The sequence below is a fragment of the Quercus robur genome, chromosome 10 (genome assembly GCF_932294415.1).
Source record: "Quercus robur chromosome 10, dhQueRobu3.1, whole genome shotgun sequence".
NCBI classification, from domain to species: domain Eukaryota; kingdom Viridiplantae; phylum Streptophyta; class Magnoliopsida; order Fagales; family Fagaceae; genus Quercus; species Quercus robur.
In genome coordinates, this window is record NC_065543.1 from 44,783,743 (window position 1) to 44,798,036 (window position 14,294).

The following is a 14,294-nucleotide window of genomic DNA, read 5'->3' on the forward strand; positions in this document are numbered from 1 at the left end:
CCTTTTTTGCTACATCCATAAATGTTATTTCAGATTTTCTCTGCCATTTTTTGTTCACTCAACTTGAACCAACTCATGTTCCTCACCGGTGGATTAATCGACCTTCTTTGTACATGTTCAAATTGTCTCAAGCAACTCTCACTCATCTTTTCATCAATAAGATACTCCTATTTTTAAGCGGATTTTTTTTTCGAATCTTATTTTAGTACTTTTACTTATACATCTTAACATTTTAATTCTAGTACAATCTTTCAAGGCTGGCTCTACAATATAAGCCATTTAACTTAGGCTACCTAGTGTAGAAATGTCCCATAAATATGGTCATAATATCATACTTTTACATATCGCAACTTAAAAATTATATATGTCTCCCATCTATTGAATTTTTTCTTTCTTCTGGTCAATATCTAACTAAAAAATGGAATAAAGTCATCTATCCTTTTTTGCTCTTCTTTCACTAGAAGTATCTTTTGATAACTATTCGCCGCCAAAGCCCACCTTTTTTTTTCCTTTTTACCCCTAAACTTATTGTCAAAAGTCATATAGGTAATAATTTTATTTTTTTTATAAATATAAATTATTTTATTTTATTCTTTATATATTATGCTTTATATATAATTGATGTGGAAATTTGTAGTATTAATTGATTTTAAGATAATTCATTTTTTACTTGTAAAGGAAAAGAATTTTGTTCTTTTTTTTTTGTGTGGATAAAATAGATAGTTTAGGGAGGAGTGATTTGCACCTTGGATCTCTGGAAAAGATCAAGAGGTGCCAACCAGTTGAACTATAAGTTAAATTAAGGTAAAATAGTGCTTTTGATAAATTAAGCTCTATTGTTCTACACTTTAAAATTTATTTCATTTTTGTTATATTGTGATTTTACATTGTAAATGACATTTCTTTAAATCTACTAAAAAAATATGCATATGGGTATGAAAAAATTTAAAATAAAATAAAATAAATAATAATAATTGAATGTCAATAGGGATTAATTGAATGTCAACGGGGGCTTGGCTCAGTTGGGTATGGTTCGTTCGCTTTGCCTAACACGCTCAAGTTCGATTCCCGCTATCAGCAAGAGTCTGTTGGTGGGCATCACATCCCTAAGCGTGTGCTGTGCCCAGGGGTTTAATATAACCATAAACACCCCCATTTTTTGATTCTCAAAAAAAAAAAAAAAAAACAATATGAAAATATTTAGGTGAAAATATTGATGGATTGTATTTATTTTAAGAACTAAATTAATAAAATCCTATTTAAGATCAATTATGTCACAAGAAAAATTAAGTGGATTAATCATGCTCTCAATTTAAAATGAGGTTAGCATAATTTGAATACAAAAACTTCATAAGTTTCGCATCTTAAAAGGTGAAAAAATTGACTATAAATAAAAAATAAAAAAATAATAAATAATAAAAAAAATCTTAATATAGAAAGTTATATATATATATATATATATGTTCTTTTAATTATTTGATATAGGAAAGAAATAAATTATTTCAAATTATCACGCCTTAGACCTCAAATTGCATCGAGATGACTCTGCACTCATTTTATAAATATGTTGTTTCTTAATAGCCTTACATTCAATACCATAGAATATAACTGGTGGTGTAGCAATATTTTAACATTTTCCCTTTAACGAAATAGGTATCCAACGATCATACAATACTCTTAATATACTTTTCAACTTCATTCTCCCTGCTCTTATCCTTTTCAACTTTCAACTGTTGCCTGAATCTGCTCATTCCACCACCAATCTCTTTAGTTCGCTGCACACATCCTTCGGATTCTCCAAATACTTCTTAATCACTCTTTAAATATAACTACTCATTTCATTCCACAACTTACAAATAGATTCGTATATTCCTCACTTGCTTTCTTCATTTTATCTTTAAACACTACTTGTTTGTCTCCTTTCAAACCCCCTCTCCTATTTCTTGGGTTTCTCTCTCTAATATATCTAATAGTTTTATTTTTCATTTTCTTATACAAAAATCTAATGCCGCCAACCTATACTGAGTGGTTACGCTTTCCCCTAGTATCACCTTACAATTTTTACAACATCTACCAGCAACATTTCAATATATATTGCTAGTATTTGTCCCACTTTTGAAGGTAATAAAGTGTAATCGTGAATCCCTCTTATTGAACCAAGTGTTTGTTAATATTAAATCATATATTGTTGTAAAGTCTAAAATAGCATCTCTTGATTCATTTCTTACTCCATAACCTTGACCTCCGTGGAGACATGAACTCTTTCAAAACTCCCATTATCTTTTCCAGCATGACCATTCAGATCTCATTAAATAAAAATCTTTTACTCATTTGGTACCCCTTAAAGCAATTCACCCATATCCTCCCAAAATTTCTTCCTAATGGATTCCCCAACCCTATTTGAGGAGTGTATGTACTACATCAATAGTCTCTTTTCCTAAAACAATTTTTATTAACAAAATTTTATCCCCTATCCTTCCGATCTCAACAATTTTTTCGTTAAGACATTTATCTAGAATTATCCATATCAATTCATATGTTCATGTTTTCCTGTATATCATAATCTATATCATGTACTTTCAATCTCTCCACAATTTTCACCTACTCACTTAATCTCCTGAAGGCACACTATGTTTATTTTCTAATTGTATCTACTATTTACATTAGCTTCCTTGTTAAATGCTCTATGTTCCAAGTGTTTATACGAATTATATTCCCTTGGACTCATCTGTCTATCAAAGTGCGGGAACTGTTGCTCATTTCTCACTACACCCAAGCACCGATATAATGCCTCTCTTACAAAGAACACTCTTAACTAACCCTTGCCCACTTTTCATTTACTCTAGGGTCCGATGCAGCATGCTGCGGGTAAGGGATGATCCAACTTGTATATGTAGTGGATCCATTTATAATAAAGTGACTAAATCTTATGTTGGTCATTAACATATACAATCCTCCACCTTTTTCCAAGCTTAGTAATAGGGAACAAAGTATGACACTAAGCATAGACATAGTTAGAGTTGTATTTAAAATAGATACTAAAATGCAAAATTCATCTTCTATGTTTCACTAGAATTCATTTCAATCCTCTAACTTATTATTGTCCATTTCAGTTCTCTAATTTTCAAGTTTATTCAATTAAGGCATCTCTATCAACTTTTGTTAAATGGTGTGGTTAATTGTTCAAAATTTTATTTTATTTATTCAATTTTTTAAATTAAAAAAATTAATTAATGATTGAAAAATATTTTCCAGAATTTATATATAAAAAAAAATTTTACCAAAAAAAAAAAAAAAATAACTAAAGTTGACGAAGAGGCGTAAATTTAATAAACTTGAAACTTAGAAGACTAAAATGAATGAAAACAAAGTTAAAGGAGTAAAATGAATTCTAGTGAAACATAGAGAGTGTGTTTTGCATTTTAGCCTAAAATAAACAAGGGTATAAATTATTCTCTCTTAAAGCCAAACTTAAGGGAAAATCTAATTAGATCTCAAATTAGAGTCTAATTTTATGTCATGTATTCCATTCAATTTCTTAATTTTGGTGCAACTATTACTACACTACAAAAATCGATGAGTCCAATTTAATTTTCTTAATTTTTTGTGCTAAATGAGTTATTAAGTGAGAAAACCATTATTATACAAATAGTGGTTAGACAAACCAAAATTGAGAATAACAATTTAAATGATTTTTTTTTCATTTGTTTCAAATAAAATTATATTTATTTTATTAGTAGGTATTTTATATTTTCATATATACAAACATATATTATATATATATATATATATATATACATAAACTTGGTAAAATTTTAATACACATTTAATTATAATTATTTGTAAATGTATCACATGCATATGCATAAGATTACAAGTTAGTTTTATGTTTATAGATGTAATGAATGGTTTTGACTTATGATTCATCTCACCATGTATACAAAAATATGAGACCCCATAACTTTTGCTTACAACATGTGTGTACCAGACTAATTTGCTCAATAAACAACTTTTTCAACAATTAAAATTACTTCTTCCATGCTAAGAGTCTTGTGGTTCAATGGCATTGTCCAAGAGAAACTTGGGTTTGAATCCTTCCATCCCCACTTGTTGTAAGGAAAAAAACTAAAACTGATCTTACATGCAAAGGACAATTCTTGGACAAGTTTTGACTATAGTCGGAGTTCACAACCAACACAAACAAGGTCAATGATTTCTAATCCAAATGGCATTAACTCCTCCTATAATATAAAATATGGGATGAAGCATGAGGTCTGGGGTTCAATACCACCTTTGGAAGCGTGTATAGGAGCACTTATATCAGTGTTTGTATTATAGAAAAAATACCACATTTTAGTCAATCAAACCCAAAATTCACTCACATCAAACTATGTAAAGATGTGTAGAAATTCATGGTTGTTATAGTATCTATGTAAATTTACATTAGAACTATTTATTTTGTATTTAGTTTTTTATTATTTCCTTATGTATCCTTAGAATGGAGGAAGAGATTGGATGGAAGTTTTTGTATGTGAAAGAAGAAAAATAATTAAAAAAATTATATCTTAATGAAATGTAAAGTAAAAATGATAATCTGATGTGAAGTATTTTGAAAAGTGAGTACGTATAAAATAATTAAAAAAATTATAAAAAAAAAAAAAAAAGAAGCTTGAATTGATTGTAGCATTGGACTGCCATGATAGTCATCCCATTTCAACTCAATTTTTTTTAAGGTATAATTGGATCTAATACTAATTGAACCAAGGAAAATAACCCCACCCCACCCCCCCCCCCCTCCTCCATCACATCAGCCCAAACAGATCTACATTATGCACAACGCAAGAACTAGACTGACTAATTGATCGATCGATTGATCAGCGTTGATGTTTTGAAAGACTCTTAAGACTAAGACTAATTGATGTTTTGAAAGACACCGAGAGAGTGACTGTTACACTAAGACCAAGGCTTCATTTAGTTGGAAATAGAAAAGTGGGAGGATAGAAAATGAGGAAGGGATGAAAAAATTAAGGGATAGAAAAGATTTTATTCCATCATGTTGTTTGGTTGGAGGGTTAGAAAAGTGGAGTGATGAAATTTTTTTTACTTGGTTGAGAAGAAAAATTAAAGGATAAAAAATGTAGAATGTATAAATTTACTCTCATGTCACTAGTAAAGAATATTTAAAAAAATATATATCTTATTAGGAAAAAATACCCCCAAGGTTGAGGTAAAAACAATAAAGCCAAATGTGTAACTTAAAATGTAAAAAGAAAAAAAAAAAAATACACACACACACATCTACGTTACATATATGTGGGGGAGGACTAGGGGTAGATGGGTAACTTCTATCAACTCCTCTCTTCTCCCCATTTTCTCTCTATTTTGAGGGAATTGAATTTTGGTGGGCACAAGGAGAAAAGTGCCAAGCCCCACCATTTTCTCCCCCTTTTTCCCTTCCAACCAAACACACCATTACCCATTTCTCTCCTATTTTCTCTCCCCCATTTTCTATCCACCTAGTTTTCACCCCAACCGAATGCCGTAAATGAAATACAGATAGATAATGAAGATGGAAGTGTATTGAAGAAAGAGATAACATGGAGACGAAGAGGGGAGAAAGTTGAAATAAACAATAGGATCACAAAAACTTACACAACTTTTGCCAACTCTCTATGTGGCGAGTTGAGTGACGAAAAAAACATCAAGAATAAGACTAACTGGCTAAGCAGCATTGATGTTTTGATCTAAGAGGATGACTGTTACACTAAGACTTACTAAAATATAGAAAGACAAAGAAGATGGAAGTGGAACGAAGAAAAGGATAAACCGGAGATGAAGAGGGGAGAAATATAGAAATGAGCAATGCTAGATTGCTAAGACCACAAAACTTATACAACTTTTGCCACAACTGACCATGTGGATGTACTTCCACTACTCACAACAAGTGACAAAAGTTGTATAAATTTTTGTATTCCTAGCATTTTTTGAAATAAAAAAGTTAAACGTGCGAATGAGGAAAAGGCAAAGTGGAAAAAGAAAATTAAAAATGAAAGATCTAGAAGAAAAAGAATGGGTGGAGCAAGAAGGGATGACAATGGGACGGGACGGGTTCAAAGGATGGAGTCTTTGCCCCCGTCCCACATGGCTTCGTCTTACTCCATCCCCACCCCACCCCGCATGACGGGGAAAATTTTCTTGCCCCATCCCCGCCCCTTGGAGCCCCACCCTATCTCGTAAAACTCTACTTCTTATTAATTTGCCCACAACTATAACAATTTTTTTTAATAAAACCTATTTTGTTAGTAAAAATATACTTGAAATTACAAATAAATTTATCCCATCAAGTCAAACTAATTTTTAACAAAAATTGAATAATATTATTAAAGTGTTTAACAAGATAATATCACAACAAAAACAAAAATCTCATAATACAAAATCAATGATTCAATAGTATATAAATTTATTTATAATAAAGACAAAAGAAAAATGTTAAAATTGGTATCTTATTTTCAACCTTGCTAGAGAAAAAAAGAGGCTAAAAGCCTTATTGGGTATAATAAAATAAATTGATGATACATTTGTTTAAATAGTAGGGTTATAGAGTATGAAAAATTTACAATTTAACATTTATCAATGCGAGGTAGGGCAAGGCAAGTTGGGTCTAAAAAGTCTAAACCTGTCCCCACTTCACCCCGTAATGTGGGGCTAAAATCTCATCCCATTTTCACCCCACCACCTTTGTAGGACTAGGAAAACCCGCGTGGGGCAAAGTGGGAAGGGACGGGTCAAGTGGGGCGAAATGGGGCAAAATTGCCATCCCAAAACAAGACCAAAAAAAAGAGTCGGCTCGTACATGGGGGTAAGCTAAAAAGTGGGCCTAGTGAATATTAGGGCCTATGGAAGGGAATAATTACATTTTTTAGTGTGAATTACTGAATAATTAAATTGGCCCATAACTACTGAAAAAAACTAGTCAGATTAAATTATTTTATAAAATAACTATCATTATATTTAATTACATATATCTATCAAAATAAAATTACATATATGTATATATATATTATTTTGGGTTTTTTTAATAAATAAAATGTCAGTACTTGTATTAAGTTAATATATTGGTTTTATAAAATATGTGGATTTTAATTTTTTATATTATGTGTACGAAGAAGTAGCAGTAATTTTAAAATGATATAGAATTAACCAGAATTAAAATATTTCATTTCTTTGGCTATCAAAACAGTCTCCAATACAATATGACTATAATTTTAGTGTGTATTCCAGAACCACTCCTCTCTTAGTACTAAAATAAGAAGTCCTGCCATCTAACCACATCCTCATGTGGTTACTGAAATTTTCATCCGAGTGAGTATTATTGTTTTCTTTAATAACAGTAGTTGACAATAGTGGGCAACGCACAATAGAATTAGATTTGTTTTAAAAATATTTCTATATTTTAATAATATAAACGTAGTGGGGATGTTGACAATTAATATGAATGTTTTTTCTGTGCTGAATAATATTATTTTTAAAAGATTATTGTCTTTTAGTTTAGATTCTTTAAGTTAGTTATTAACTTTCAAAAATACCCCTAAATTAATGAACTTATCATTCTTTCTAAAATATAAAAAATGGATTAAAACTGTAAATAAACAAAAATTAAAATATAAAAACCTAACCAACGTTCATTGAAAAAAAAAACCTTCCCACTTCCCCAATTCCTCCTGCCCCACATTCTAAAAATAAATAAATAAAATACTATCAGCATTATTTTCTTCAGCACTCATTGTATGATGTACTGAATTCTTTTCAATGATCAAACATTTTTCTGTCAAAATTTGTAAGCATTTAAACCAAATTTATTTACTACTTTATCAATTTAATTATATTGTGTATCATACTTTTTTAACTATATATATTGTGAATTTGTAACTCTATGACATTCTGTGATACGTGAACCATACAAAAGGTGTTACGGAGTATTTAAACAAAATTTATTTACTACTTTATCAATTTAATTATATTCTGTATCATACTTTTTCAACTACATATATTGTGAATTTGTAACTCTACAACATTCTGCAATGCGTAAACTATACAAAAGTAAGGTTTTTAGACCCAGACCGTTCATTGAACCATAAAAGGGAGAGGTTCAAGGTTTTTGAGGTCGAACCGAGATCGAACCGGAGTCGAACCGTGAGGACGTCATAATTAATTTAATAATTAATTAAAACCTAAATATAGATATTAAATTTATAAAACTAGCAAAATTGACAATATATCTATATATGTGAGAGAAATTTAATGATTTTCAAGCATATATTTAATAATTAAATAAGAAAGTTAATAAAATAAAATAATAACATGAAAACATTAAAATTTATGATTAATTTTTGAAATAAAGTTGAATATCTTTGAAGGATTTTAATTATAATTTTTTTTAATTTCTTGTAAGGGATAGATAATTTAATTAAGTAGAATAAAATTATGTTAAGTTGTTTTTTTTTTTTATTAAAAAAAAAAAAAAAATGCTAAGGGGTTGGACCGCACTGTTCTCACCGGTTCGTACGGTCCAACCCCGGTTTTAGCGGTTTACGAAATTAACAAAAAATCCGGTTCTTTAGGATTAAAAACCGATTTTCATTCCGGTTCCCGATTTTCACGGTCCGACCTCCCGGTCCGGTCCGGTTCTGAAAACCCTGTACGAAAGGTGTTATAAAAAATTTGGTTATGAATTGAAAATTATGACATTAAACCAAAAAAAAAAGAAAAAAGTCTCATCGCACGCACTCTTTATATTAAGAAAAATACTTTGCCCACAACACTTTTACAATAAATTCTAGGTAATAAATTGTTAGTGGAGTGGGCAAAAAAATAATTTAAGCGGTGGATTCAGATTAAAACTAATAACAACTAACAATCCAAAATTTATTGTGAAAATATTATGAATGTAGCACTTCTCTTATATTAAAAGTAACAGTGCATTTGTTTCAAAAACTTAGTGGCTTATGCTTAACAAATATAAAACTAATTTCAAAACGAAAAGGAAAATCATTTTTTTTTAACATATTCTTTCATTTTTATGCATTGAAAAGGAAATTGCCATGATATTTAGTATTTCTGAGATTTAAAAGACCAATCGAATTCCATTTTGATAGATAATTGCATTGTAGTGTATAAAGAAATAGTTATTGTGTTTTTTTTTTTTTTTTTTTGTTGATATTTTGCTAAACACTAAGTAGTTGCTAATTTCAATAGTCATTAACGATAAAAATTAAATAAATAAATAATTGGTTCATACTTTGGCCTCCCTCAATAATAGAAATCCTCCGTCCCTGTCCCTTAACCTAGTCTAATCCGCTTGAATTTGTGAATTTTGAACATCAATCCATATGTAGACCAAGAAGTCCAAATAATACCATGTTAAATTATCAAATCAAAACAAAGCAGGCGAATTTATGTCTCAAAATGATTCATACATCCAGAATATTTTTCTAACTATGGAATGAGACAAGTCCAATTCCCATAAACAACTCTATTTAGACCTTGTTTAATTTTTTTATGAGAAACAGGCTAAATTGCTTTGTATTCGGTTGAAATGAGTAATAAGCTTTGATAGAGCACCATCCCATCAACTTATTTAACAGAAGATATCAAACACAAATTTATTTATATATATATATATATATATCTTCTTCTTTTTTTGTGATAGTTACAATATGTTATTACCCGTAGCTCAAACTCTTTCCCCCTATACCCCAAGAACTTTGTATGCTTAAAACAACTTAAATAAGTCCTTTAACACTATGTTTGGGAGTCTTTAAAATAACGGAATGAAATAAAATGGATAGAATAAAAAATTGAATGGAATATAGTGTATTTTCTCCGGTGTGTTTGGGACTTTATTAAAAAGTGATTAAATCAGTATGTCACCTCCATTTCATTAGATGAATGAGTGCTCCTCCCACTTTGGAAGGAATATTTAGGGGGAAAATGGAATGGAATGGAATGAGTATTCCATGCTAGCCATTCTATTTATCCTGAGAAAAAAACCAATGCTGGAATAGTTTAAGAAAGGCAACATTGGACTTTAAAAGCTCTGAAAGGCCCAAAAATAGGTCAGATATGGGCCTGTTCCCAGGTCACAGCTAGCGGTTTTCCAGCAACCAAACACATCCTTTTTTTTTTTTTTTTTTTGACTGAAAAGGTAGAAAACACATCCATTTTGGGTTCCACTAGGTTCCATAGACGAGCAAGAATCAAAGCCCTACCTGTGACCAGACTCATAACAGATTTATCGGTTTTGAATACAAGTCTAAATGAAGTAGATCTCTACTGCAAGCAGCTAGTTGATCAGAAGATATAGTCCTAACTAGTAATGGACGAAAGACTCACTTAATAAAGATTATTTAAAAAGCAATACAATTCGCTAGGAAAGAAGTTTTATTTTCAATTAACCTCTACCAACTCATGCCCTATAAATAGAAGGGTAATACTTCAAAAAAGGAAATTGAGATGGTCTTAAACTTTGCTGAAATTTCTTTGAAGAGAAAAATACACACCCAAAAAAAAAAAGGCCACTACTAAAATTACTTGACCCTTGCATTCAAAGTAAATTGTATATATGATAAATTAATAACACAACTAGGCATTCCTAAGATGAAAATCTTAAAGGAGCCCAACCCTTAGGTTGCATTTGGGAATATGGATTTAGACTTTGGATTTGGATTTGAAATCAATCAAGGGATTAGGAATTCATTATTATGCAATTCATGGATTTTTAATCCCTAGTTTGGACCATTTATATGGTTAGAAGTATTTGAATTTATTTCCATTAGTGGGGAAAAAAATAGATGCGAAAGTTACATATTTAGCAGAGAACAAAGAATAATAATAAAAAGTTTGCAGTAACATAACTTTCTAGCGATAAAAGTCATAATTAACATATAATTTTAATGAGTACGATAAAAATAAATGTTAAATCTTAAGAAATTTTTTTTACAAACACCATTCAATCAAACAAACAAATAAATCAACTCAGCCAATTTTCAACAATTCAGCATCTGATACCCAAAAATTAGGAGTTCAACATCAGGGGCATAAACTCTAGTCAAATCTCAAGCATTGACTATCTTAAACCAAAAAGCATAACAAGAAACCTGACTCGCAAAGGAATATAACCCATCTCTTCTTCCACTTTTTTTTCCCATCTCATTCCCCCTCTGTTTTAGTTGGATGCACAAATATCTTCTATCATCAGCCTTAAAGAACAGAGCAGCTTGAAAAACTTTAAAGCAAACATACAACCATGCCATTACAGAAAAATACCTTTTCCCCTTTCCTTCCTGCTAATTTTTATCCTAATCACGAATCAGAATATAATGGGAAACTCTGTTCTTAAATCTTCAAGGAGTCCCAAAAAACCCAAGCAAAACAACACATACCCACTTCCCCTTGAATTTGAAATTAAAAATATCACTTTTTTCCCCTAAAATCAAAACCAGCATGAATAAGTGAATTTGAGGTTTTCCAATGTAATAGTTCATTTCCTCCATTTACTTTGTCTGATTTTCTTGATAGATGTAGTCTTTAAAATTCTTAGTTCTGTTTTGTTCTCATGCCTACCTTAGTACACGTCCTGTGTGCTTTGGCCTTTTGTATTAGTTTTCTATTAATGAAGTTTTATTACTTATTAAAAAAATATATATATATCCTGCGTTTTCTAAGCAACAAGACAATAGGAAAATCCAACCACCTGATGTAGGATAAATTGGGTGCTTGTGGTAGGTTAGGGTTTAGGAGGAATTGTGAATATAGGATTCAGAATTGTAGAACAAGTGTTAGCACTCAAAATTAGGTAGGGTTTGATGAGAGTTTTTTTTACCACATGATAGAGAAATTATGTGGGATTTCATGGTTTTCATAGGTAAGTGTGAGGGGTTAAATTGGGATTTTAAAGAAGAACAAAAAGATAGAAATTAACAGTGTTCAGAATTGACACTAGAATTTAGCTCATAGGCTTGTTTTGGATTCCATACTTTTCCACAAACAACTCCTAATCAGTGTATCCTCAACCCTCCAAACAGCATACCTAGGATCCATAATAGGAGGGAGATCATCATTTTTATTAGTAAACTTCTTCCTATCAAAAGAAAAACCTCAATAGCCTAGGTCCATTCTGCATAATAACTCCCCTTAAGAAAAATCAAAGTAATAGAGAGCATCTCAGAGGGGAATAAGAAATTGGGCTATATACCTTCCTTGGATTCCAATAAGCACCCAATTAAGACAAAGAAAGTAAACAAATGAATAAGATCTGGCTCCTGTAAGCAACACTAAAAATATATGGCAACAAAAACCATGTCTGACACTCAATCCACAAAGAACTCGTATTCCCACAAGACAACCACCATCACTCCTCACAACAACCCAGAAATTAAAAAAGCAACACAACAGTTCCAAACCAACATATCAGATGCAACCATGGAAGATTAAATGTTACTACTCTAGCAAATTTGCCTATTCAAGATTTATTTTATGGGCCATGCTTGAAGTCTAATTGAAGTAAAAGTCATGTGATTTTAAAGGTCTAGTTATGTGTTTTTGGGTTAAAACAGTTTTTTATTTGGGCTTTTATTTAGTAAGTTAAGGTCATTTTTGTATTCAGGAGCAAATTTGTGATTTCTGCAATCCCTAAAAATTAAGGATATTTTGGTAGTCTAGTTGATTTTAGGATTTTCTAGACTTAAATATCTTACATTTTATTTTCTTAGACTCCAATGACCCATGGATCAGAAGTGTAACATAAAAGACAATGGGATGCTCTTGGGATGCTCTACCTGACTGGGGTAAACTGGAAGCAAAGGAAGAAGCGACTCCCTTATGCTGAGCTAGGAAATGAGCATACTCTTCCGTTGGTATGGAGATCAATTCTATCTCTAGAATCATCTTGGGAGTTTAATGTAGTCAATGAAGGACAAAGTTCAAGCATAGTATTCATTACAGTTTTGCCTTTGAATACAAAATTGACCATAACATGTTAATTAAAACTCATATTGAAACCGTTTTAACCTAAGGACAAATATAACTAAACCTTCAAAATCAAATGATTTTTACTTCAATTGGACTTCACAAGTAGGCCTTTAGAAGAATTATTAAGTAATAACAAATTCATCTTCTATGGCATCAAACCCGTAAAAAAACAGTGACTCTATAAGTAAAACAAACCACGAATTGAGAAATACTTAAGAAACCAAATTCATATATATATATAATTAAAAAAAAAAAAAGACAAACAAAATGAAAATGGGCAGCCAAAAATAAAAATCAATTATTTTCATAGCCGCTAAAGGCAAACATGCCTTTCAGTTTCAACCAATAATTTTAACAATTACATATTAATAAATATCATAGACTTAAGATGCTTAACAAACACTTCTAAATAATCCATCCCAAATTATGCATATGCAAGAGCTAACCCCTAAAAGCATCTCCAACAGGAGAGCTAAACACAAAATCCTCTCTACCATAAAGAGTGAACCCATAAAATAGGTCTCCAATGGACTCTCTATACCTGAAATTTTTTTTTGATCATGAACAGTAACTCATCAAGTCTGATGGGCTATTGTTCATTCTTCAAATGTTTTTTTCCTATCATAATAATCAAATATTATTAAAAAAAATATTGGAAGATGTGTAATTGTTAAAAAAATAAATAAATAATGAACGAAGAAATAATATTTAAATGAAATAGAGAATGAGATAGAAAATTTGTTGAAAAGTATATTTGAAAAAGTAGGTAGTTAAAAGGAAAAAGTCATTGCCCATTCTCCATTCTCGAATTCTCCATTCTTGAATCAGTACAAAAATTTGTTTAATATGTTGGAGATGCTCTAAGTACAATGAGCTATACAGGCACATATACAAACATATTTATACAAGAACCCAAATCTTTTTGATAGGCGATAAAGAGCTTCCAAAATTAAAACCATTAAAGTTGATACTTATAGAAAACAAAAGGCAAAGAATCAATTATGAAAAAAAAATTGATCCAAGTAACAATCAAATTTGAAAAACGAAGAAATAGAGAGAGATTAAAGCTAGAACAAAAACCTGTTCAGTCGGTGATAAATAGCTTCCAATATTGAATCCTTCAATTTGATGGCTAAATCCAGAGCAGCAATGCAACTGAAATTTGTAGAAAACAAAAGACATAAAATTAATTATTAAATTAAAATTGATCCAATCATCCAAGTGACAATAAATTTGAAAATTTTAAAAACAAAGTAAAATAGAGA